A 24,544-nucleotide genomic window follows, 5' to 3' on the forward strand; every position below is an offset into this window, starting at 1 on the left:
TTTAACCAGTACTAACCAGCTGAGGGTGACATGTCCCACTTTCCTTATTGTGTACTAACTACTAAAGAGCAGAGAAACTGGGAAGTGGGTATATTTCCTTTGTGCAAGGAAAGAACTAGGTTAGACCAAAGAACACTGTCAAGGTCTAAACTGTGCCCCATTCATCCCCAAAACAGCTGAGGCTATATAAGACCTAGAAAGTATAATTTTGTACACACTACTGATTTTCTTACTTTTCTATTATTTTTCACTTTTCTTTCTACCATATAAATTACATTCTTTGTTTTATAAGATAGAGATGTGAAGTCTTGCTCACTAAAAAAAATGGCAATTAGGTACACAAAGTAAAGAATAGTTACCGTGTGAGTTGAGAGTAGCAGGTCTCCTCAAGGCTTGCAACCAAATACAACTGCAAAACGAATTGTTTTTTGCTGTTACATGTCCTGAACCAGTGTTTTCATAGAGAAATGTTACTGAGGATAGGAACTCCCCTGCTAGGTTCACACTACTAAATAAAACATTTCCAAATCCATTCTTTGTTCTTGAGGTTAATTGGCAGGGCACATCTGATAGCTCACACCCGGGCTGTTAAACTCTACTACCTGGAGTAGCTGGCTTGTCATAACTTTTTTAGTTGTCATTCACCTTGGCATATACTATTCATGCATCTTAGGGGTATGTATTCCTTTCTTCTTTGCCCCATTCATGACACATCAACTGCCTACAAGGTTAAGGAGGCTGCCATTTGAGAATGCTGGTCCCTGTCCCTACTAACATACCCCAGGGCACCTCTGAATTGCTACTATTCTCAGACATTCTCTGGGGCCATTGAGAAGTCTTCTATAGATAACCATGAACACTACGATTTGCTAGAAAGCAAGGGTAAAGAGGGCAGTCCAGGTGGTGGTTAATTAATGGAAGAGTTCACACCCAGATTAATGTTTCCTGCTCTTCATTTCTGAACCCTGGAACTATCAGAAGTTCTGGGGATCCGGCCACTACATGACAGATGAGGCACAGGCATGCATGCTGGCTGATGCTCAAACATAGGCTCCTCAAAGCCCTGACAAAGAGTGGTAACTGGGGCAGGTGCCAGAAAAAAAGGGAACTGGGACTATGGGAAAACATATATAGCAAGCAAGCAAAGTTGTGTTTTTGTGGTAGACTCTGCAAGAAGTTTGAAATTCAGACTATTGAAAATGTATGAATGAAAGGGGTGGGTAGGTTGCTATAGCAATCCTTTTTATAAATTATATCCTGCAAATCAAGAAAAACCTAGATCCACCAACAGTACTTCTGGCTTCTGGGGATATGTGGAAAACTCAGGGGTGTTTTTGAGTGGCTTTGGAACTGTGCTGAGAACACCTGTGTGTCCTTTCACTGGGGAGGTATAGGTCAGTGGATATTTAAAGGGATAGCATTTATAAATGTCTGCAAGGATAATTCATATTTGGTAGGCTTGTGTATCTGACTGTGTTTACCTCAACTGTGGCGCAGATGCTTCTAGGCAGGTACCCTGAGATGCAACATAGTTGGTTGCTATGCAGAGATATACCTCTGCATTATCTGAAATATGGCTGATGGGACACTGTTGATAAGATGAAGGCAGATTTATTCAGTGTCCTTCCAAACCCAGTCCCACTGGATATGCTGCCCACTGTCGTTCAATGTATAAGCCTGAACATAAGCTTTTGGTAAATAGATACTCACCAGAGTGTTGCCCTGCCCTCACTTTTGCCATGGAGATAGATCAGGTGATGTCAATGAACATAGGTGGCCAAGAGTACAATCCTCCCAGGCATCCTCACTTCCTCCTATGGTCCTAGGCCAGATGAAGCCCAGTTCTGAAGTGGGTCAGGGAACCCCCTAAATTGAAACTGTAGGGCATGGATCATGAGACAATATCTCTTTGGCTAGACAGCCAGTAAAGTAGCTCAGAAGGGTATATCAGTGGTGCCATCATGGGACAACACTAGGATCAACACTTTGTAAATGTCATCACTAACAACTGTTAACAGCTAACTAAACTGGAAATAGGAAAATCTGGCTAAAAGAAAACTCATAAAATTTAATAAAGGTAAGAGCAGGATTCTGCACCTGGGATGAAGTGACCCTATGTAGCACTGTGGGCTTGGGGCAGACAAAGTATGGATCAGCCTTGCAGAAAAACACTGTTGGATCCTTTGGAAGAAGCAGCTGACCACAAGTTAATGGTACGCTTTCTGCAGTGATGGAGGGTGGTCACAGAGTAGGTGCCTCTAGAGTGTAGGTAGCAGCTCAAAGGAGCTGATTCCTCCCCTTTCTTTGGCCCATATAAGACTTGCTGAGAGGATTGTGTCCAGTTTGGCCTCCTCAGCTTGTGCATACCAAGCAGTCACTTCCTGGAGCAAGCCCAGTGGAAAGCCCTCAGGATGAGGAAAGGCTCTCTTTTGATCATACCTCTGTTTGCTTGGATGTGGATAATAATGAGGGCATCTCAACCACTCCTGTGGGTGAACTAGGACTGCATGTGTAAGTAAACAGGAAAGACCTGATGGGAAATGGTTGGGGAATCAGTCCAGAGAAGCACCAACTTTCCTATATATTTGGAACTCATACCTGACCTGTGCTTAACTCTGACAAATTCCTAGGAGTTGATAGGAAAAGTGTGAGTTATCAGAGAACAAAGCTGATTGCATGTTGATGACCAGATGGAGTGTGGTACTGTTTTAGTTTTTAGTAAAGGCGAGCTCATTCAGATTGGCTGATTTTGGGTAAACCTGAAGAAAACTTTAGCAAGGACATGCTGTCAAGTACTGAATTTATGCAAATGGATTTTTTTCCTAAGAGTGTGGCCTGACCAAATCTTGTTTGATTCTTACCAATCTTTCTAGGATTAGGCTTCTGCCAGCTTCAACCCACATCTTCCAAAGATATCTCAATAAAATAATAAAAGAACCCTTAAAACCAACTTAATGCAAGCAGGACAAGTTTTCATTTCAAATGGTTACTATTAAGTAACAGTTATAACATGAACAATTCAGAAAGAGGTTATGTGATGAAATATGTTCAACGTTACTGGGTTTTTTGTCAGTAGTAAGACAAACTGCACAATTTATTCTGTGGACAGAATATTATTCCTAAGAGTGGAAAAACTTCTGTGTAAAATTCATCAGCTATAACATGAATTTTGAAAGCTTAGCTTGAGCTGAATATAATCTACAGAATAGAATGCCTTTGGAAATTTTACTTGCTAAATAAGTGGAATCTAAACAGTTGACGTCATCTATCTGGACTTGTGCAAAGCGTTCGACACTGTCCCACATGACATCCTTGTCTCTAAATTGGAGTGTCATCAATTTGATAGGTGGACCAATCACTGGATAAAGAACTGGCTGGATGGTCGCACTCAAAGAGTTGTGGTCAACTGTTCAATGTCCGGCTGGAGACCAATAATGAGTGGTGTCCATCAGGGATCGGTTCTGTGACTGGTCTTGTTTAATATCTTTGTCGGTGACATGGACAATGGAATTGAGTGTGCCCTCAGCAAGTTTGCTGATGACATCAAGCTGTGTGGTTCTGTTGATACGCTGGAGGGAAGGAATGCCATCCAGAGGGACCTTGACACACTTGTGAGGTGGGCTGATGCCAACCTCATGAAGTTTAACCATGACAAGTGCAAAGTACTACACCTGGGTGGGAGCAATCCCAGGCACAGCTACAGGTTGGGCAAAAAGGAAATTCATGGTAGTCCTGCGGAGAAGGACTTGGGGGTGTTGGTCAATGAGAAAATGAACATGAGCCAGCTTCAGTGTGCACTCACAGCCCAGAAAGCCAACCGTATCCTGGGCTGCATCAAAAGGAGCGTGACCAGCAGGTCAAAGGAGGTGATCCTGCCCCTCTACTCTGCTCTCATGAGACCTCACTTGGAGTATTGTGTGCAGTTCTGGTGTCCTCAACATAGAAAAGACATGGTACTGTTAGAACAAGTCCAGAGGAGGGCCACGAGGATGATCAGGGGACTGGAGCACCTCCCATATGAAGACAGGCTGAGAAAGTAGGAGCTGTTCAGCCTGGAGAAGAGAAGGCTGCATGGAGACCTCATAGCAGCCTTCCAGTATCTGAAGGGAGCCTACAGGGATGCTGGGGAGGGACTATTCATTAGGGACTGTAGTGACAGGACAAGGGGTAATGGGTTGAAACTTAAACAGCAGGGCTTTAGACTGGGTATAAGGAAGAAATTCTTTCCTGTTAAGGTGGTGAGGTACTGGAATGGGTTGCCCAGGGAGGTAGTGAATGCTCCATCCCTGGCAGTGTTCAAGACCAGGTTGGCTGAAGCCTTGGGTGATATGGTTTAGTGTGAGGTGTCCCTGCCCATGTCAGGGGGGTTGGAACTAGATGATCTTGAGGTCCTTTCCAATTCTAACTAATCTATGATTCTATGATTCTATGAATGAATGATTTTTTTAATATCATAAGACAAAACACAAACAAACAAACAAGCTGAAAAAGCATTTGTACTGCACATGAGGGATTCTACCAAAGAATGAGAAGGAAGAGCTGAAGCATTTGTACTAATCAGGGAGGAACTGGACTTAACTAACTCATAGAACATTTGCAATTTTCATGTGACTTTCAAGTCTGTAATACACTTTACTGAATCTTACTGGATTTTGTGCTTGAAATGTTTTACTAACAGTCCACTGAGGTGTGAAAGTGCAATAAGTTCTTTCTGTGGGAAGAAAGGTGCAATTCTTAGGAGTACAGCTGAACTAAAAATAGATCATTATTTCTCCCACATGAAATATGCTACTCTGTACAACAGAACTGAATTTATTTCTAGGTACTAAGGTTCTATCAATGTTACTTCTCGTCAGCTGTGGCAAGCATTTATCACAAATATAGTTTATAAAAGAAACTACAAAACCTTTGATTTCCTACTGATTTCCTATACTCTAGGGAACAATTTTATGTAAGGCAATACACGATCTAAAATTAATAATCAACAAATATACCTTTTGTGTATTTCTTGTTTTCCAATTTGTACCTCACTTTAAGGACTGATCCTCTCCTGAGGCATGGCTTCATAGTTATGATTATGAATTCTTTCCTTCTTTATGTTTCTATGGAATTGCTTTTCAGAATCCATGCAATTTTAGGCAAATAGTACTTTGTCTCAAGAATACCCATACCAAATAATCTGCCTTTGTTTATGTCAGTGAAAGATTTCATGTCTGGTTGACAAATCCATGAAGCTGTAATGCACATCATTTCAGTATTTTCCATTTTTAGTAAGGAAGGCAATATAGGGTTTTTGATGATAATTTACATCAAATTATGAAAACTAACAAAAGCTGAAGCTTTATGTTTTCTTTTCCATATTTCAAATGTTATTTTGAATGGGAAATATTTGGATCTGTTTAAGCAATAGAAATGAGTGATCATATATGTCTTTTTGAAGAAATAGATTCTGTGCGCATCAAATATTTTCCATCTAGTCTAGACAGTAGCAGGTCATCTGGTTGAATGAACAGATTTTCAAAAGCAAAATACATTTTGCTGAGTAAAGATAATGCTTCTGTGACTTCAGATAAGTGACACATTGGAAACTAGCACAATTCTTTGTTGTCTCAATTAGAGCTCAGAGAACTTGGAGGAAGCTCAGAGACCAAAGCTGTCTGAGTAGCTTTATCTGTTTATCTGTGGGTTTTTTTTTTTTTAGAGTATGTCTGAAGCTGGTAGCAACAGATATTTTAAGAGGCCAACATTTTCCATTGCTACCCTTCTTTCAGTTGCTTGGAACTTTATCACAGTGTACCTGTTTAATTTTAACTTTTCACTTTGCTCTTTATCTGTTCTTCTCAGCCCAAGCACAATGATCAAAAACTGTTCTGTTTTTCCTGGTTCTAAGTTACTTAGGAATAAGAAAATGTGTTTCTGACAGTTTCAGGAATATTAGTCTTTTTTCTGAATAAATCCTCAATTTTACAGTAGCCTCTATGCTCCCTGACTTGCAGACAGTGTGTGACAACACTAAGCCATTTAAATACTGGGGCTACATTCATCTTAATTTTCCACCAGCAATATATAGTGGAGCCATCAGATAGAAAGTCTGAAGTCTGAATCATAGGAAACCCTGTGTTCAGTCGGGGTCTGCAGACAACCTTAGAGAAGCTCTCCTAGTTTTGATGAAAACAGAAGCAAAAGAATAATCTTGTTTGTGAATATACAAAAAAAAACTGAACAGCACTATGGATATACTTGAAATACCTAAAATCATGCCAGGATGTACTCACAAGCTCTAAAGGCTGCATCTGCCTCTGTTCCTTGACGATGTAATACCTTAATCATACGCAGCTTCGGGCAGCAGGATTCATACTTTTTTTCTGAACTTTCTGCATCAATTCCATTGAGAAACTTCATGAGTGAAATACTTGTTTTTTTACTTTTTGAAGGCCCTCAAAAAGCCTTTTTAAAGTCTTTTATGACCCCTACTACTAAGCAAAGCCTTGGGGTCTTGCCACAGTACACAGATAAATGTTGCATGCTTACATTTGTGAGTTCTGTGTAGATGCACAGAAAGACAAAAGCAACTGGCAACTAAACAGGGTCTGCTTGCTCCTGCTACCTGCAGACTGAGCATCAACAGGAGGTAAATACAAAACACGAATAATAAACAATTGATTATCAGGAATCCACATTTACAGCTCAAACATTACCACTGGTAGTGTTCTCTGTGAACAGGAAATAAAATCCAAAATATCCCTTTCCAAGTGTGCAAGCGTCTGTTCCCAGACAATCTACCCTAAAAACAATGTAATCATATTCCCAGAAAACATTCTAGAAGTTGCCGGTCAGAATACTAGAGAAAAATGAGCAGAAACAGCATAGTAATAACAAGGACTAGATGAGCAGAAAAGCCAGATTTTTACTCTAGATATTCTTTGTTCTGTCAACAGTATCCTTGCAGTTCTCTCCTTCAAGGTCTCTTGTCCACAGCCAAAGCTTCTTACCATTTATTGCCCTTCTTCCTCATCTCAGCTGAAAGGCAAAAACGCCAAACTATCAATTATAATGGCATCTGAGTTAGAATTGAAGAACACTGTTTTCACCCTGTTCATGTCTTAAATGCCTTTTTCAAAACCCATGCAGTTCTTGTCTGATAAACTCTTAAAAAATTAAAATAGACAGTTCAGTTTTATGATCTTGAAGAGCCTGAAGCCAGTGATGTTCAAACCCAGCTCTAGCTTGCTGGTTCTACATAATAAAAATAATGACATAAATAAAAATAGTAAAATAGTAGCATAACAATGTTTTAAAATATTTATTTTGAAGAATACAGAAGAATAGAACATTATAGATAAAATCCATAGAAAAATCTTGCATAGAAAGAGCCTGTACAGTAAATTTTTTGCAAAAAAAATTATTCGTAAAAAAAATGTCATCATGTCATTACCAAATTAGAAACATAGAATCATAGAATAGTTAGGGTTGGAAAGGACCTTAAGATCATCTATTTCCAGCCCCCTGCAATGGGCAGGGACACCTCACATTAAACCATCTCACACAGGGTTCTGTTCAGCCTGGCCTTGAACACCACGAAGGATGGAACACTCACAGCTTCTTCGGTGACCCATTCCAGTACCTCACCACCCTAACAGCAAAGAATTTCTTCCTTATATCCAGTCTAAACCTCTACTGTTTAAGTTTCAACCCGTTACCCCTTGTCCTATCACTACAGTCCCTAATGAATAGTCCCTCCCCAGCATCCCTGTAGGCCCCCTTCAGATACTGGAAGGCTGCTATGAGGTCTCCACGCAGCCTTCTCCAGGATGAACAGCCACAACTTTCTCAGCCTGTCTTCATACGGGAGGTGCTCCAGTCCCCTGATCATCCTCATGGCCCTTCTCTGGACTTGTTCCAACAGTTCCATGTCCTTTTTATATTGGGGACACCAGAACTGCACACAATACTCCAAGTGAGGTCTCACGAGAGCAGAGTAGAGGGGCAGGATCACCTCCTTCGACTTGCTGGTCATGCTCCTTTTGATGCAGCCCAGGATACGGTTGGCTTTCTGGGCTGTAAGCACACACTGCCAGCTCATGTTAATTTTCTCATCGACCAACACCCCCAAGTCCTTCACCGCAGGACTACCATGAATTTCCTTTTTGCCCAACCTGTAGCTGTGCCTGGGATTGCTCTGACCCAGGTGTAGGACCTTGCACTTGGCATGGTTAAACTTCATGAGGTTGGCATCAGCCCACCTCACAAGTGTGTCAAGGTCCCTCTGGATGGCATTCCTTCCCTCCAGCATATCAACAGAACCACACAGCTTGGTGTCATCGGCAAACTTGCTGAGGACACACTCAATTCCATTGTCCATGTCACCGACAAAGATGTTAAACAAGACTAGTTCCATCACCGATACCTGAGGGACACCACTCATTACTGGTCTCGAGATGGACATTGAACCGTTGACCACAACTCTTTGTATGCGGCCATCCAGCCAGTTCTTTATCCACCAAGTGGTCCACCTATCAAATTGATGACACTCCAATTTAGAGACAAGGATGTCATGTGGGACAGTGTCGAACGCTTTGCACAAGTCCAGGTAGATGACGTCAACTGCTCCACCCCTGTCCATCGTTTCCGTAGCCCCGTCATAGAAGGCCACCAAATTGATCAGGCAGGATTTCCCCTTAGTGAAGCCATACTGGCTGTCACCAAGCACCTTGGGTTTTTTTCATGTGCCCTAACATGCTTTCCAGAAGAATCTGCTCCAAGATTTTGCCACGCCAAATTTCCTGGGTCATCCATTTTCCCCTTCTTGAAAATAGGGGTTATATTTCCCTTTTTCCAGTCATCGGGAACTTCATCAGACTACCACGACTTTTCAAATATGATGGTCAGTGGCTTAGCAACTTCATTCGCCAGCTCCTTCAGGACCTACAGATGGATATCATCAGGTCCCATGGACTTGTGCATGTTCAGGTTCTTAAGATGGTCTCAAATCAGACCCTCTTCTACAATGGCCTAAGGTCTTCATTCTCGCAGTCCCTGCATCTGCCTTCCAAGACTTTACCAGTGAAGCCTGAGACAAAGAAGTTATTCAGAACCTCAGCCTTCTCCAAATCCAGGGTAGCTAGTTCTCCTGATAGCTTCCGGAGACGGCCCTCATTGTCCCTAGTCTATCTTTTATTTGCAATGTACTTATAGAGTCCCTTCCTGTTATCTTTCACATCTCTAGCCAAGTTTAATTCTAAATGGGCTTTAGCTTTCCTTACCTGGTCCCTAGCTTCCCGGAGAACATCCTTGTATTCTTTGCAGGCCACTTATCCTTGCTTCCCTTTTTTATAAGCCTCTTTTTTCCCTTGAAGTTTCCTCAGTAACTCTTTATCCATCCAAGGAGGTCTCCTGGTCCTCCTGCTGCACTTCCTTCTAGTCGGGATGCAACACTCCTGAGCTTGTAGTAGGTGATCCTTGAATATCAACCAACAGTCTTGGGCCTCCCTGCCCATGGAGCCTTACTAAGCAGGTTCCTGAAGATGCCAAAGTCTGCTCTTTTGAAGTCCAAGGCAGTGAGCTTGCTGCACGCTCTTCTCACTGTCCTGAGGATCTCAAACTCAACCATCTTGTGATCACTACAGCCAAGGCTTCCTTGGAGCATCACATTTCCAACGAACCCTTCCCTGCTGGTGAGCATGAGGTCAAGGACAGCACCTCTCCTTGTCAGCTTCTCTATTACTTGCAGGAGGAAGTTGTCTTCCACACAATCGATGGACCTCCTGGATTGCTTGTGCCAGGCTATACTGTCCCTCAAACAGATATCAGGATGGTTGAAGTCACCCATGATGACAGGGGCCTTTTAGTGTGAGGCTTTTCCTATCTGTCTATACATTCCTCATTGGTCTCCTTTGGTATAGGTCTTCTGCAAAGGAGCTTCATTAATTTACCCCCATAAAGAATCAGACTTGTGCATCCCTTGTTTGCACTTAGTTTCATCTTAAAGCACCTAACTTCAGATTACACATCTAATTTACTAAATTTAAAGTTCCTTTTTCACCTCTTTGAGTTACTTCCAGAAGATTCATTTCACGTATTATTTTAGTTGACATTAAAATAAAATAGACATTGACTTTTTTTTTTGAGTGTGATCTGAGGCCAATGGAAATACACTGTTTTAGAACAAACACTTCTACAGAACGCAAATAAAACCTGAATCTGTCTCAATACAGCAAGATGACAACCAGCTAAGGGCAGGTAAATAAATAAATAATATGCAAATTTGCAAACTACCAACAATAACAAGAACAAAAATATTTGTGCAACATTTATTCAACCAAGTCAGTCAGTAGATTTGCATCGAACAAGTGATTAAATGCATTCTACACAGTTTTGTGCGATGTGATTTAACTGAGTTGCAGCCATGTCATGTGATAGCCTTGTGGTCTACTTCAGACTAAGTGGGAGTTACAATGACAGGTGTTTGATTCTATTTATACAAGAGTGTTAAAGGATATACATGCAGAACATAAGATATGCAAGCCATAAGCCATCATCTATATTGGTATATGCACTATTGACTCTTTTTCTACTACTTTTGGGCTGAAATCAATAAGAACATATTTATGTCGTTATAATCAAAATTTCACTTATCAGCAGCACCTTCCTTGATTTGTTATTTTCTGTAACTCAGTAACTACTGAAAGGAAGAAATTATTGTCATTTTTAGTCATCACATAGTCTGACAGCAGCCATTAAGGTGTTCAGATATGCTCCTGTTGCTGAGAGCAGAACGTGACCTTTTCAAACTATATGTGCATGGTTTTCTTTGGTCTTAGTTTAAAACTGGGCAAGAGGGATAGGAGCATACCGAGCACATGCCAATACACTGGTATAATTCTGGATATGCAGAGAAGGTATCCAGATTTGAGAGTAATAAATTTAGGATGATGCCTGGATTATCAATTATATTGACTAGACTGAATGCAGTAATTCTGTACCAATGACTCAATATTAAAGTATGCTAGCATTAGGATAGTTTCAAGCAAATGTTTCTATAAAGCATAGTTATGTAGCCATGCATGTAGCTAACACATGCATTAAGGGAAAAAAGTCAAATCTTAAATTTACCACAAGATGAACCCAAGAGATCTACAGATCATAGTTGGATTAATGAGAAATTGAGATATATTGCACAGAACAAACACAACTGATTATCTATTGATTATCTATCTAAACTACTTATGTATTGGGTGGGCTGTTAGATAATAAACTAATAAACGTTGGAACTTTCAGGCACTTCCTCAGAATAGGAGAGATTTCCTTAGGTTAATCAGTTTTTGTGAGGACTGGATATAAAACAGAGAAGGGTAGTTTCCTTCTAACCTGGAGAAAATGCTATTCAGTGTCATGTTTCTAAATTGAGAAGAATCCAGATCACTCCTTTAGTTTCCCAGTTTATTTTTTGCTTTTCTTATCTGTACTGTATTAATCAGTCCCCTGTTAAAACGTGTGTTGTCTTCAGGGGACTGGAGCACCTCCCATATGAAGACAGGCTGAGAAAGTTGGTACTGTTCAGCCTGGAGAAGAGAAGGCTGCATGGAGACCTCATAGCAGCCTTCCAGTATCTGAAGGGGGCCTACAGGGATGCTGGGGAGGGACTATTCATTAGGGACTGTAGTGATAGGACAAGGGATAACGGGTTGAAACTTAAACAACAGAGGTTTAGACTGGATATAAGGAAGACATTCTTTACTGTTAGGGTGGTGAGGTACTGGAATGGGTTGCCCAGGGAGGTAGTGAATGAATGCTCCATTCCTGGCAGTGTTCAAGACCAGGTTGGCTGAAGCCTTGGGTGAAATGGTTTAGTGTGAGGTGTCCTTGCCCATGGCAGGGGGGTTGGAACTAGATGATCTTAAGGTCCTTTCCAACCCTAACTATTCTATGATGCTACGATTCTTCTTTCTGGTTAACACACATTATACTAAACCAGCAGTACTTTAACATAAATCTCCTGTTCTGCCAGCCTGAGAGTGTAGTTCAAGGTTTTATAAATCAATGTCTATGATTCTCTGTTACAAACTAATCATGAGTATATAATTTAACAGTGTAATTCAAATTGCTGATAGATCAGATAATTAATATTTTAAGTAAAAAAGATATCTAATTCTGCTATGACAGCAGCTCAGACCATCTCTCTGTACACTTTTGGATCTATAGTTCTTTAAGGGCTCTAAATTGTAAGAAAATATTTTAGAAATCAGGAGCAGAATTTTGATTTATTGAGGGATTGTGAGAACCTTAGAAGTGTGTTTGTACTTTGGATATGTCTGAAAGGAAAAAAATACAGTTTTCGAGTGGGCATCAGAAAGTGCTTTCCTGAAAGCCTTCATTGGTACCTAGACCACAAATATTCACATCTCTTCTGCCTCTTTGTCTCTCAGAAACCATTATTATTTCATATTGTCAGTTTATATTTGGACTAGATTTCATATATCCTGATCTTAATCCACTTAATGATTTTACCAAAGTTGTTCTAGATTATTGTTCATGTAAGTGAGTGCAGACTGTACAACAGGGGCTTTGATACACCAAACACACCAGCTGATACAGTACTTGTGGCTCTTAGGTATAAACTAGCTGCATTATACCTTATGTCTATATAAGGAATCAATGAAGGTGCAACATGTGTAATAATTGCATAATCTTTTACAGGCCTTCTTTGCTTGATAAGAAATTTTCTGGAATAACACACCTAACAACCAAACCTTATATGAAATTCTGAGCATGTAGAGTGAAGTGTGATCAGCTCTGAATTCCCATTGTTTTCCTTTTCCACTGTTTTGAAGTTCCTAGAAACACACACTTCTGTTTGTGCTTTATTTTCTCTGCCTCAATGGGATAAGTGACACAATGGGACTATTTCCTTGAACTGACTTTGAAAATACATTACAGATGTATTGAATCCAGAATTTTACAGTTAACCTGTGGGTTACACAAAAAACCTACAGTTTGGGTCCCCTAAGAAATACGTTTTTCAAGTTCCATATCCCTTTCAGAAGTGCTGCAAGGTTTACTTATTTAGTGATTATAAACTGCTCAGGGTTTTGAAATGAAGAGTTCCATATAATTGCTTGAATATGCCATTGTGTTTATTGATGATAACTATGTTCTCCCTCTCTCTTATGGGAGAGGAAACATAAACCCATGATTCAAAACTCAAATTTCTGACTATGAAGATGAGGGATTTCTTTGCTCCTTTTAATTTCCTCCTATTTAACTTTGAATTTAAAAATTAATTTTTATTCACTAAGGGCACATGAATGATTTGATTATTGATAGCTCAAATGCAGTAGCTTTTCTCTAATCATCTGAGCTGTCTGCCTATAGTGGAAGTGAAAACCCCAGAGCTGGCTGTCAGGATTGCAACAGGTATCACACCTTACAGGAGGATGAAAATGCAGAGAGACACGTCTCCATCACAAGTCTGTAAATTATAACCACACTCCAGCATTTCAGCCAAACTAAGTTCAGGGGTGCATCCACATAAGAAGCAAATGAGTTGAAGCTGGTTTTTATAACCTGGAGATCATAGTTCACTTATACCTGAGGAAAGTTAAATTTTGGTCATCACTGTGGCAGGTTGATCCTGGCTGGACATCAAGTCACAGCCTCCTTTGGGCATCTCCCTGTTCCATCATAGACCTCCATGGGCTGCAGAGGCACAGCCTGCCTCACCATGGGCTGCAGAGAAATCTCTGCTCTGGTGCCTGGAGCAGCTCCTCTCCTCCTGCTGCACTGACCAGGGTCTCTTCAGAGATGCTTCTCTCGCATATTCTCACTCCTCTCTCTGGCTACTGTTGTTCCTGTGCAGTAATTTATTCCGCTTCTTATATACATCACCCCAGAGGCACTGCCACCATCACTTATAAGTTCAGCTTTGGCCAGCAATGGGTCTGTCTTGTAGCTGGCTGATATTGGTTCCATGGGACATGGGGGAAGCTTCTGGTAGCTTCTCACAGAAGACACTCTTGTAGCCCCACCACAACCAGCAGCTTGCCATGTAAACTCAATACAATCACAAGAAAACCCAGAAGACAATGTTTTTAGATCAATCTGTTTTAAAAAATAGTTTTGATCATGTTTTGAAGTACTTTTTCTGCCTATGAATCACAGAATCCCAAGAGTTGGAAGGGACCTTGAAAGATCATCTAGTCCAACCCCCCTGCAAGAGCAGGGTAACCTAAAGTACATAACACAGGAACTTGTCCAGGCGGGCCTTGAATATCTCCAACATAGGAGACTCCACAACCCCCCTGGGCAACCTGTTCCAGTGCTCTGTCACTCTCACAGTAAAGAATGAACCTTAACCTTCTTTTTAAGACGGCTAATTTTATTTGCATGAAGTAAAAATTCACATTAAAAGTGCGTTCTTTTACCAAAGTTTTAATGCAATTAACTAGTTATCTAATCTACTTATTGGAGGATATTGTGGATAATAATATTTATGTGGTTTTGAAATGACTAGTCAAATTAATGAAAAAATCCACTGAGGACAATTAAAACATAAAGACACTATCTTTGCTCCAATATGAGCTGCAAATTGTTGGAAACTGGGAGAATATCTGCATGTAGTTTACCTAATCTTATACTTTTTCCTAAGTTATTAATTTTAGGTGATGTCAGAGACAGGGTGCTGGGTGACAGGGATCTTCTACAGCCTGGATGTAGTTGTTCTTCTGGCCTCATGGTTATTCTAGGCAGGGTTTGTATAGCCATTTTCCTTGCTATGCAGGAGAAAAGCTTGAGTCTAATGATCAGCATTATTTAGCTCTGTTCCAACAAATTTTTCAGCACATTTAAGGTACCTGAACTGCTTGTCCCTAGCTTAACCCAAACACAAGTCCTAAAACAGCACCTCACTCTTCACTATTTGCTTAAGGGGAATGTGAGGTCAGCTTAATTTGCTGGATTCCACCTTGCATAATGCTGTGCAAGCATGGTCTGTGAAGTACTGCACCATAGCTAGAAGTGGATTTAAAATAACAATATTTCATTGTTAGTTCCCAGAGGAGATACACTTGAAGTGCGGAAGACGGAAATTTAAAATCAATGTGCCATTTAATTGCTTTTATTTCCTCAAACGACTGACAATGAAAAAGCCATTTTATTTTAAATGTGGGTTTTGGTGAACCATATCCTCAGACAGAAAGAAAGAAAAATCATAGGCCTGTAATTTTCTCTCCCTCTGGCTTTGTATTGCTCTGGGACTACTAAGTCTTGTAGCATCCCAGTTGTCTAAGTGACTGTATGAAACGTAACATTTAAACGCCCTTAAGTAATTGTAAATCAAAGCTGTGTTGTAATTTACAGTACATTTATTTTTAAAAATCATGTTTATATAGCATCTTTCAATCCAAATGATCTCATAGTGTTTTATAACTGAATTCCCTTCCATCAGCATCAAGATTTGGCTACCTCTGAGAGGTTAAGAAGCTGGCAAAGCAGCAACTTCAAATATCACAAGTACAAACTAATATTAGCAAAGACTGTTGAGACAAATTCCTTTATGAGAGAAGCTCTCACATAATTTTCACCCACTGAGAATGTTAGGTTTTCAATATCTTGTCCCTACAAGTCTCTTCTGGTCTAGTACGAGGCATCCCTGCACATGGCAGGGGGGTTGGAACTTGATGATCTCAGGGTACCTTCCAACCCTAACCATTCTATGATTCCATTATTATAACATATAATCTATTTTATTTCTTTACAGCAAATAAAGTGATGAACAGAATCTCCTTACAAGCAAGTGAATTTGCCAAACCATGTCATGACCTAGCGGCAAAAGAGAGTATTAGGGAGATGCTGCTCTATCAAAGAATATTCCTTCCAACATGAAGAAATTACCTCTGGCACTTGTGATGTGCACAAAAGAAACCAAAGATGAGTTTACCCATCTTTGATTCTCTGAACGTGAGAAAAAGCATTGTTCTAGGAGTGAGTACATGCCAGTAGTATACTCCAGTCGTGTGTGTCTCCTACTGCATCATCCCAATGGATCTTTCTGAGCTTCCTTATTTGAGGATCTTTCCTGTGCACATGCAGAAACTGAAATCCATGTCTCATTCTTGTTGTTTCTCTCCTCTTTAGGCTAAAGAGAGGTAAGTGGAACAGCATACAGACCAAAACTGTCCCTTTTTATAACATCAATTAAATTACATAATTATACATAGAAACCAAGCAAATATGATGCTTATACTAAAGAAAAGGGGTAGACATGTCAAGCAGTTTATTAATCTTATCCTTTGAGGTGAAAAAATTGAACGGGTTTAAAGAATAAGTTGTGGTTGAAATGGAATCAAACTTGAGTTTACCAGATCTGAAGAGTCACATGTTTCTACTTAGATACCCTCAGTCAGCAACACTGATTTATATAAGCATACCACAGAAGACATATTTGAAATTAGAGCTTTCCAATATTTTTAAAAAAAAATATTCCATAAGATGTTTGCCTTGCTAAATCCAGCATTTTTCAAGTATAGTAGAACAAATAATTTTTCATCTCTTGGTGTTGAAGAAGGGTAATTCATTGTCTGATATTTGTCATGCAATATTTGTTGCGCTCATGTTTAAAACATTTCAGTCTCCCTAATGGGAGCAGAAACAAACTATCAGATCTAGAGGAGAACATAATGCATAGTAATTAGTAGAAATACAATGCGTAAATAACTCATAGACATAACTTGCATGAAATGTGTAGCAGATGCAGTAATAGAAATCAGTGCATTTTCTCATTTTAACAATTCATCAATCCTTAAAGATGCCAAAAATAATGCATATAAAATGGACTGCTGGAAAGGTGTTTGGCCCACAGCCTATGTGGAGATACAATTTCAAATGTCTATATGATTGTAGGAAAGTTTCTGAGAAAGAATAAGATAGTGCAACCCCATTCCTTGAATGGAAATAATTATACACTCTCTGAGTTTTGATCTAGCTTCCATGCCTACACATCTGCACTCCAATCAGGCAAAATTAATTTCTGTGTCCTGAAACTGATAGGGGCTTGTGTCATAGGGTTTATAGAATCATAGAATCATACAATAGTTAGGGTTGGAAAGGACCTCAAGATCATCTAGTTCCAACCCCCCTGACATGGACAGGGACACCTCACACTAAACCATGTCACCCAAGGCTTCATCCAACCTGGCCTTGAACACTGCCAGGCATGGAGCATTCACATCCTCCCTGGGCAACCCATTCCACTACCTCACCACCTTAACAGGAAAGAATTTCTTCCTTATATCCAATCCAAACCTCTACTGTTTAAGTTTCAACCCGTTATCCCTTGTCCTATCACTACAGTCCCTAATGAATAGTCCCTCATCAGCATCCCTGTAGGCACCCTTCAGATACTGGAAGGCTGGTATGAGGTCTCCACGCAGCCTTCTCCTCTCCAGGCTGAACAGCCCCAAGCTTCTCAGCCTGTCTTCATACGGGAGGTGCTCCAGTCCCCTGATCATCCTCATGGCCCTCCTCTGGACTTGTTCTAACAGTTCCATGTCCTTTTTATGTTGAGGACACCAGAACTGCACACAGTACTCCAAGTGAGGTCTCACGAGAGCAGAACTGTTGAAGAGTTGATTTATGAAGAGGCCTTTACCATCTTAGGAGATATTACTTTCAAAATTTTTCTTAGACTGGAACACCAGCTAATGGAGACTTTCAAATTAAACCTTGGTTTGCTTGGTTTTGAGCCATATGAGTTGCTCAGCAGTTCCAGATGAGATTGGAGGACTCTGGATGTGACTTTCTCTAGAGGTCTTTGGGTGACAGATGTTTGTACATTCTATTGAATCCTCAGGGTCTTCTCCAGGTTGGCTCTTGTGACTTCTGCATCTCCCATATCATCCTGACAGCTTCAGTAATTACCTTCCTGAATCCAGCCTTTGGGGACTGATGATGAGCACTGCCTGTAATGCCTGCAGAGGCTGTGGCAGCTTGCTTTCTCCAAAGTTATTTGTAAGTCCTCTGTCTCAGCACTACCGCTTCTCAGGTTGAAGTAAAATTTGAAAGAGAGGAACAAAAGTGCTGCTCCTCATTCTACACAGAGAATGGTACCTTGCTGACTCATAAACTTTCAGATCATTGTCTGCAAACAACTAAGGCTGTTTACTATTGCAAACAATGTCCACTTACTGTTTTAAACAACCTGAACACATAGGCATTACATCTCTCTTGCCTTGTACTGTGGGTTCATTCTGCCTTTCAGAATAACTGAAAATAAAATAGCTAAGTTCAAATACTTCCACATTTCAAACCACCATGAATTTATACATTTTTTTTAGTTTAGCTGATATAACAACTCACATTTCACTTTTTCTTAGCACTTACTTTCTCTTTCAGGCAATTTTCTTCTAATACTCTTAGCATGCAACTGTGCTTCCTCCTTGAGATGGTTCAATTTTCTAAGAACACATACGTAAAAAAAAAAAGATGTTATCCAGAGATTAACTCCTTGTGGTTGCGATTTCTGTACTGTCTGTAGTTGGGCATTTGCTCATATTACTTAAGGTTTATTTTTTGTCTGAGCTCTCACACGTATTTTCAATCTGTTGTTTATCATTTCTGTTGTTTATTCTGCATGTCTTTTACCTGCTTTTTTTCTATTGATTTTCTAAATCACAGCACTCTTGAGTTCTAGTCTTGCTTTCTGTCAGGTGTTTCTGTGAACAAACTCTACACTCTGTGAATAATATTTCTTTCAACCTAGTACCATTTTTCATATCCTTGAGAACATTTTAAAATGTGGATCTTGTGATAGAATATATGGGCACAGAAAGCCAATTATTTCAAACTAAGCATATTGCGCATATTTTACGAGAAACGTATGAAATGTTTTCCAGCACTTACAATATTATAAATAAATGAATTTATAATTTAGAGAAAAAAAACATGTACAGAAAATATGCGCAAAAAAGGATTAAACTAGTGAAAGAATTTAAATGCAAGTAACACTGAAAGACGGTGCCCAGAAAAGTTGTGGCTGCCCCATCCCTGGCAGTGTTCAAGGCCAGGTTGGACAGGGCCTTCAGCAACCTGGTCTAGTGGAAGGTGTCCCTGTCCCTGTCCCTGGCAGAGGGGTTGGAACTGGGTGATCTTTAAGGTCCTTTCTAACCCAAACCATTCTATAATTCTATGATTCTATAGAATTTTCACTTGGCATAAGGGGGATTTTCTGATTCTTCTGTATATAGAAATGTAATTATCTTTTTAAAAGCAATTTTCTTCATAAGATTTATCATTTTTATATAAAAGATCTGATATCTTGAAACAGTGGCTCACCATATTTTTGTTTTCTTTTCAGTGTAGCATAACTTTTATAGGTAATTGTTATTCTTCTTGGTCTTTTTTAGGGTGTGGTGCTGAGAATATTGACATTTCTCTTGTTCTACCTCCTCAAGTTTAGTTTCCCTGACTTCTTCCTTTATTTCTGATGTATTCAATGAATCACTCTCAATGTTGGTGCTCAGCAAGAGAGGCTGACTTTGCAACATGGAGCAGCAGAGGGCTGATGTTATAATCACCAGGAAGCCTTGTGGGCTACTGCTGTCTCAGGGCACTCTACTGCCTGGATCAACCCTCCCCATGATGGAAGGATCTGTGTGGAAAGACTTCTTAATTTTATTTTGATTTTTAAGTAGAATTTAGTGTTTGCAGAACATGTCTGGTAGAAGAGAAAAGGGCTCAAGTTCAGGCTGTGTGCTGCTGTTTCAATCCTTTGTCCCTCTGTTAAAAATGCTGTCCAGTGTGTCAGTATGACATGGATGTCTGTATATAAGGAACTGCTTAGAGACCATCAAGAGCATCAAAAATGTGTCAGATGTTACCAAGCTAAGGAGATTTGAATCACAGACCTTTAAGAAAGCAGGTTCTATACCAGAATGCCAACAGACCTCTGTGCATCCAGTTGTGTGTGGCTAATGTCACTAGTTAATATTACTGTGGCCAGATGTGGATAGCAAAAAAAAAAAATTATCATAATGACACTAAGGGGAAAAAAGGAAAAAAAAATAAATGGCAAAAATATAAAAAAATTCCTGTTCCACACAAGCTGGGAGAATGGGGCACTGCTTGTGCTCTGGTGCATGGTCCTTGTACCAATGTTTAGCAAAACAGTGATATCTGTCCTTTTGACCATAGTTGCATGTGAAACAATATACTTGAGAAAAAAACCCAAGGCATCAACACTGCTCTTTTACTGTACCTGTACCTACATAAATAATAATATACTAATGGGTATCAGGAAAGGCCGGTGAAAATGCCAAGTGAAAATCCTATAGAATCATAGAATTATAGAATGGTTTGAGTTAGAAAGTACCTTGAAGATCATCCAGTTCTGACCCCTCTACCAGGGACAGGGACACCTTCCACTAGACCAGGTTGCTGAGCACTGCCAGGGATGGGGCAGCCACAACTTCTCTGGGCACCGTCTTTCAGTGTTACTTGCATTTAAATTCCTTCACTAGTTTAATCCGTTTTTGTGCATATTTTCTGTATCATGGGTATCTAGAAAGGCTACTTTCCTTGCTGCTTAACATCTTTATGTTCACTTCTTTCTGGCATCCGGTGTTAATCTGACAGTTTTTAAAACAGGAAAACTTGCTCATGTTCACAGAATGTGCTGGTATCACCTCTGACCTTGGAGAAAACAGTCACCACATGTTCAATAATCCTCACCTTCTCAAAGACAGACATTTCAGAGACAGAGAGTGGAGAAAAGTGAGATGTAACAGAAAATAAGCAAAGTTTTTTTCTTTTTCTCCCATCTGTCTTATGCTTTTGCTTGTCCAGTGACTTACAAAGCACCAGTTGTGATCTATGCCAGTACAGTACAGAGAGGAATTAGCCACTCACTCTCCAACCTCAGTTTCAGACTTCGATCTCACTCCTGAACATAGCATGAACATACTAACCAAGGCAGTGGGTCTTGCTATGAGGAGACTGGACAAGCACTATGTGTGGTACCAGCCTTCAGTCCTGATAATCTGAGCAGCTCTGGGAACTCAACACAGTTCTGTGTTTTCTAATTTCAGCACAACTTGACAGTCACTTTATCCCTGCGGTCCCCTGATCCTCTAACATTTTGTGATAAGCCTTAAGTCCTGCATAGTACATGAGCTCACTGACAGGATGAGTGAAGAACGAGGAGGATTATTCATTGTTCTCATTAAATGTAAATCCTTTCAACAATAACTTAGCAGGAAAGCAGTGTTACTTCACAGGGAAATTTACTTCGGACACATTTACTTTAAAAAGCTGCACTTTATTCTGGAACTATGCTAAACAATCACATTTCCTTCTTTTCTCCTCTCCATCCCACTGTAAGGACTTTTTTTATTATAAGGAAACCAATGGTATTAGCTTGGTTTTGCCCAGATTTTGTGTCAGAAGAGGCAACTGATGCACTTGGGAAAAAATGTGGATAGCGTGACACTGGCACAGGTCCTAGTCCCTGCAACTTGTAACTGGAGTGTGATGGGATGCTGTCACATAAGATAAAGGTTTTGTCTATTGCTATTTTATATAACATCTCAGCCTTATTTCCTACATCCTACATGGGCTAAAGGAATGCATAATAAAAACATCTATTTAATCTCTATTCAAGGAGATTGATAGCTTCTGTAAAACTCCTCAATTATCAATATTTTGCTGATACCAGAGTTGTTTGTTTTCTACCAGAGCTGTTATATTCTCCACCATCAGTATATATTTCCAACTCTGTTTCAAAACCCTGTCTGCATCTATGCTTAAAGAAGCACATGGTGTATCTCTTGCCTAAAAAAGGCTTTGCAAGATATTTCCTACAGGAAGTCACAAATAGACCCAAGCTTGAACAGTTTTCAAGGTTTGAAAACAGGGCTAAAATCAGCTGCAGCTTAGAAGGAGATAGCAGTGCCCAGTGCCTGAAATAAATTAAAATGAAAACGTAGAAGAGTAGATAACACTTGAATGGCCAAAGCCTTTTTTAGTTACACTTCTGCTCTTTGTAACTGTGCTCTTGCTTTCTATCCTTGCGACCTACATCATCTTCTCTTGCTCTTCTTTTTCTTGTTTGATGGGAAAAGTTGATTTGTAGTGGACTACTCCTTTGCTAGGATGAAGAATTTTTGGCAGGTTTACAAAGACCAGATTGGTTAAAGATTCTTTTCAGACACCAGTTGTCATGTGTTCCAGGTGCTTCTCAACACCACATCTATATTCCCAAACCTCCCAAGATCTCTTCACCTCCTTCTGCCAAACAAAAGATTTGCAGAGTGGGACAGGAAGTACAACTGCCTTCTCCAGTTTGTGAGTTTCACAGAGTTCTCGTGATTTGGGGCTTATAAGGATGATTACAACTCTAGGTAACTTAGCTAGAAACAAGTTTTAAAGACACACACACAAATAGCAATGAAATGTAAATCTGTGCAAAATTCTTCAGTTATCGAGGCTCATAATTATTTCATTAAAAGAACAGCTTTCCATGTTTATTTGTGTGACCTTTTCCCTGAAGAATGTTTTTCTAACATGCACCAAATATCAGTGTTTTGAAAGACCAAAAATTGTCTTTATTCACAAAGGTACTTAAGCACTGTAAGCACTTTAAGCACATCTTTAATGGGACTTCATATATGCTTCAGGCTATACCTGCACCAAAAATCTGACCAGAATCAATGTTTTCAATATGAAGTCAAACCTCAACTGCTCAGACCTCAATTTTGTTTTTCTATTTTGAGAGTTGAACAACTGAGAATTGATAAAGTAGCATTTAAAAAGAAAAAACCTGCATGTCATTTATAAGTTGCTCTAGAAGATACATTAGAAAGCATGATGAGATGCCATCAATCAGTGCCTAGGCTACTCAAGATGCTAAATGATTTTCTCTTTTCTACTTTCAGCAAGTAAGAGGACAGGCCAGGTATTAGTATGGCACATTTTTCTAACTGATGGCATCATTTTCTAGCACCTTTTCTTGATTTATGTTCTTGTGTTTATCCAGTTTCCTTTATAACACCATCCAAAGCAGAAACATTATGTATTTGTTATTTAACCTCTATGATACCTTCAGAAATTGGCAGAACAAACTGCACAGGACCCATATTCTATTGTTGCTCTAGATGACAATTTGGCAAAACTGAAGAACTGGAACATTGAATTTATTTATTGTTGTACCATAAAAATATGGAGATGTTAGCACATTTTTGGCCTTGGAAGAGGTTTGATTTTCCTTATTAGCAAGCAAGGTCGACTGAAGAAGATATTCTCATATTCCCAGTAAAATAAATAGGAATTTTGGCACCAACATACAATGGGAGGGACACCGGCTCCTAATTATTCATTAATTTCTTGGTATCAGACTGAGCTGCCCAAGAATCTAGAAACTGTGGGCCAATGTAACTCATAATTTATTTAGCAAGGTATGGAAATTTATACTGAAGAAAGAGAATTCTATTCCCTGTCTGAGAAGTTTCTGGCTATTTCACAGCCAGCTCAGAGACAATGATTTCACTGGATTCTGTCCCTTGCCACTTCAGTTTGCAATCAGAAAAATAACTGACTGACAAAAAGCCCCCTGTGCACACTAAAGAGCTGGGGTTTCCACAGAATCAGCCAAATGCTCATGCTTGTTTCCCAAACTAATTTTTTCCTTCCTTGTCAATGTAATATAGCTGATGGCAATATCACTAAATTGCAAACTTTAGGAGTCTAACAATATAAACAACTTGATCCATCAACCCAAACTGACTAGTCCCAAGATTTGTCTTTGCTTTAAAGATGACTTGAGCTTGGGGATTGCTCTGAGCTAAAGTCCATGCATCCTTGAAAGGGTGAGTATATTGTGGCTGTTTTACACAGTCTGCTGGCTTCTCTGGGAATACAAGCTGAATTTTATTCTCAATGTAGTTTAAAAAGACCACAGTGCTGTGTCAATGCAGATGAAAATTATTAAATTCTATTAGAAGCCTAATGCCTTCTCACAACTCCCACATATATTCAGCATGTATTCAAGATAGAAAATTGTCTTTGCTATATTAGCACAAAGGAATTTCTAATGTATATCATATTAGTGCAGCAATAAAAATGATGAGATGTGTCAGTAAAAGGTCTTAGAGCTGTGAGTGAACTAGTGACACTACTTTGGAAATTTTAGTTCAAGTATTTCACTGTGGTGCAGCCATTCAAACTAGATTACCTTAACATAAGCTAACTTGGTACAAAAGATTTAACCTCAAAGACATATTTTGAGAATCATAGAATCAACTAGATTGAAAAGACCTTTAAGATCATCAAGTTCAGCTGTCACCCCAGGACTGCCAAGGCCACCGCTAACCATATTACTGAGGGACTCATCTACACGGGTTTTGAACACTTCCAGTGATCCCACCACTTCCCTGGGCAGCCTGTTCCAATGCCTGACAATTCTTTTGGTGAAGAAATTTTTCCTAATATCTAGTCTAAATGTCCCCTTGTGCAGCTTGAGGCCATTCCCTCTGGTCCTATTATTACTTGGAAAAGAGAC

Source organism: Melopsittacus undulatus, chromosome 1 (genome assembly GCF_012275295.1).
Source record: "Melopsittacus undulatus isolate bMelUnd1 chromosome 1, bMelUnd1.mat.Z, whole genome shotgun sequence".
NCBI classification, from domain to species: Eukaryota; Metazoa; Chordata; class Aves; order Psittaciformes; family Psittaculidae; genus Melopsittacus; species Melopsittacus undulatus.